Genomic DNA, 3,142 nt, shown 5'->3' with positions numbered 1-3,142 from the left:
CAACCGCGGGAGATGGGAGGTCCCCGGCCTCCTTCAGCAGCACCTGGGAGAGCCCCCGCCTGGGAAAAAAATCCCTTGCAGGAGTCTGGGGGGTGATTTTTACCCGAACGGGAGCCTAAAGTAGCCCCGCAGTCCTCTCTGGCCGGCAGTGCGAGGCTGCGCTGCCCGCGGAGCGCAGGGCAGGACAGGGCAGCTCCGCTGCGCCCCGCGGAACTTCTAGGGATCCGCCTATTTGGTTTGTTTTACCTAAGGAAGACGCGGAGCGGGATGTGAGCGTTTCGGTCCGTGCCAGCAGGCAGGGACCGTCATTCCGAGATGAGGGAGGAACGAGTGAATTGTAGAAAAATTAGGAAAATTCGGGGCGATAGCTCTGAAAAAAAAAATATATTTAAAAAAACCTCCTCTCAAACCTCTCCTTGCTCTCCTCGTCCTTGTACAAACTGCACTTGTAGGAGAAAGCCAACACGGAACTCGCTCCTTTCTCCATCCTACTCATCCCTGCCCGTGGGAAGGGAAGATAATTCCTGGGAAATAGGTGTGCATCCCGCCCGGACGCACAGGGAGCTCCTTTTGCGGACAGATGCCGGTACTTCTGCCGGGGCTGGGGGGACCCTGCAGCCCTGCCCGCTCCCCCCGTTCCTGCCCGGGAGAGGCTGGGGGTGCGCGGCCGCGTACCCGGCCGCAGAGGATGGGTGTCCGTGGGGGAAAAAAATGCAGGAATGTGAGGGAATTGCGGGTCGGAGCCCTGGGCGCGGCGCCCTGAGCCCTGCGCTGCCTGCGCGGCTCTGCCCTGCCTGCCTCGTTACCCCCCCACCCCCCCGCCAAAGCGAATTTGTTGCATTTCCTCAATTGATTGTTTAGTCAGAGTTTTTGCCAACTTCCTGATGGTTCATTTTCTGATTCTGAAAAAAAAAAAAAGGAAAAAAAAAGAACCGCATTTCCTTTTTGACGTAAGAGGGAGAGAGAGAGGAGAAGCGGAGGCTGGGGGCTGGGGGACGCATCGAGCTGTATGTACTGGACTTTTTCTCTTCCCTCTCCCCGTCCCGAAACCCCCCTCCTCTTCCTCTTCCTCCCCTGCTAGCCCGGGGTTTGCACCATCCCCTTCCCCGCTCCCAGCTGCCGCCTCGCAGAGCTCCCCCGGCTCCAGGGACGCAGCCTGGGTATGGGAAGCGGCTCTGCAGAGCTGCTGCTCGGCTGCCTCGGGCTGCAGCTCTTGGGTTTGCTTCCTTCGCCTTAAATTGTTTCATTTTTTTTTCTTTGTTTCTTTTTCCTGTCTTTTATTTCCCATTCCGTACCCTACCCTTGCAGTTCTTGTGGCTACGACAAGGGATCCAACAGCAGAAAGAAAAGTAAACACGGAAATCTGTTCCACTCGCCTTTATTTGCTTCGGTTTTCTGTTGTGGGGTTTGTCTGAGTTTGGTTTTCTGTTATTTCGATTTTTTTTTTTTTTTTGAGAGCAGCAAAGCTCCCTTTGTATTTTTTTCCCAACTCTACTGTCTTTAATCCTGCTGCTTAAAGCATAAAAACTGCACAAGAACTGTGCAGTTAAAATCTTGTCAATCCTAAATCTGTATCTTTCTAACAGTTATTTTTTATCCCTAATCTTGCCATACCAGAATATGCTTCAAATTGGTGGTGATGGGGTGCAAAGCTTGGCATAGGCAGAGCAAAGTTCATGGAAAATTATTGTCTTTCAACCTCCTCCAAGCCCCTATTCTGAACTATTTTTGTGGGGGCAGATATTTATCATTCAAATCAGCACAGATTCAGCCCTGGCTGCAGCAGGTCTGGAGCTGCAGAAGCGCATGGCCCTAGCCCAAACCTCCCGAAATCAGCGGGAGCTTTGGATCCAGCCCTACAGAAATAAATTTGAGGGAAATCCTAGGAACGGGGTAAAGGAAAATATATTCGGGTCGGAGAGAATGGGGCTTTGTTCAGCTGCAAGGGGGACAGGGGAGAGCAAAATCCCAACTGTTTGCTGATAGTCCAGGGGGTTTTAACCGGGGAATCTCCAACCGTCTTCAATGGGAAACCTCAAACCATCTTCGGATTAGGGCCTGGTTTGGGAGTCAGTCCTAAAAGTTGGTCTTAAAAGTGGTTCAGCCCTATATTCATGTGCGTGCATAGGTAACCGTGCACGTCTGCAGTGCTGCCCAGTGGGTGTGGAAGCATTTCCGGGAAGGTGCACGCACGGAGAGGTGTTTGCAGCGCCGCAGAAATCGGATAGAACACGGCAAGAGCAGTTTAAGACAAGGACAAATTTATTCAGTCTCTGCCCCCGGTCTCGGTATCCCCACGTGTGAGCCGCGCCCTGGGGGAGATGCAAACCTGCCCCGACCACACCTCAGGGAGAGGGATTTGTGCATCCCGGGGTATTTTCACATCCCTCTGCACCCTGGCCACGTCTCCGCGTTTTCCGCCTCACAGGAACGCGGCATTTCCATGGAGATCACAAAGCCGAGCCGTGCACCCCACAGGAACCCCAAACTCCCACTTTAGGGACCACGCGCCCGTGAGACAGGGATGGGTGGGGACCACGCCTCTCCTTCGGAGCTCTGACATCCAGCGAGGCAACCCAGATATTTGTGCAGCCTTTGCTGCGGGGTTTTGTTACTCCGCCATCGCAAGCATCGCTCTGTGGAGCTTTTGGGAAGCTGGGAGCGCCCGGCCGGGATCGCTGTCGGGGCAGAGCCGGGCTGCTGCGAGGTGCGGGCTCTCCATTAGGTGGCATTGGAAGTTTGGAGGTGGGACAGGGAGAGCGCGGCTCTGCCTCGCCATTGGGAGCGTATTTATCTTTTCAGCACTTGTTAGATACTCACAGCACAATTTGCTTTATCAACAGGCGGTTTAATCATTTTATCGGCTCGGTGTCTGTATCAGGGAGGAAAAGCGACCCTCCCCTGTGATGCCATGATGACTTTTTACCTTTTTTTTATACCCCTGTTACACCTTTTTACGACTTCTGTATTCTCAGTGCTCTTTGCCTGCATTCTTGGACTTGTTTGTTCAGCCAGGAGACGAAACATCTTAGAAGCTTCGTATTTAGGGATCAGTGTGCCCCAGACCCCAAGGTCCTCTCCAGAACACATTCTGTAAACCAAGATAGAACCATCCAGGGGAAGGTTCCTTGGGGAGGGGGGC

The 3,142-nt window shown here is 53.4% G+C and overlaps 1 long non-coding RNA gene across 1 annotated transcript in view; it reads left to right on the top strand.

The window, feature by feature from the left end:
- The first annotated feature begins 967 nt into the window (after positions 1-967).
- The window catches only part of LOC108448356, a 23,490-nt gene continuing 21,315 nt past the window's right edge, over positions 968-3,142 (top strand). The window contains exon 1 of the long non-coding RNA XR_001864248.1: positions 968-1,007. This is a non-coding gene — a long non-coding RNA (uncharacterized LOC108448356). The remainder of the gene's footprint in view (positions 1,008-3,142) is intronic.

This window comes from Corvus brachyrhynchos, unplaced genomic scaffold (genome assembly GCF_000691975.1).
Source record: "Corvus brachyrhynchos isolate BGI_N302 unplaced genomic scaffold, ASM69197v1 scaffold26, whole genome shotgun sequence".
Lineage (NCBI taxonomy): Eukaryota > Metazoa > Chordata > Aves > Passeriformes > Corvidae > Corvus > Corvus brachyrhynchos.
This window is presented reverse-complemented; position numbering and strand designations above follow the sequence as displayed.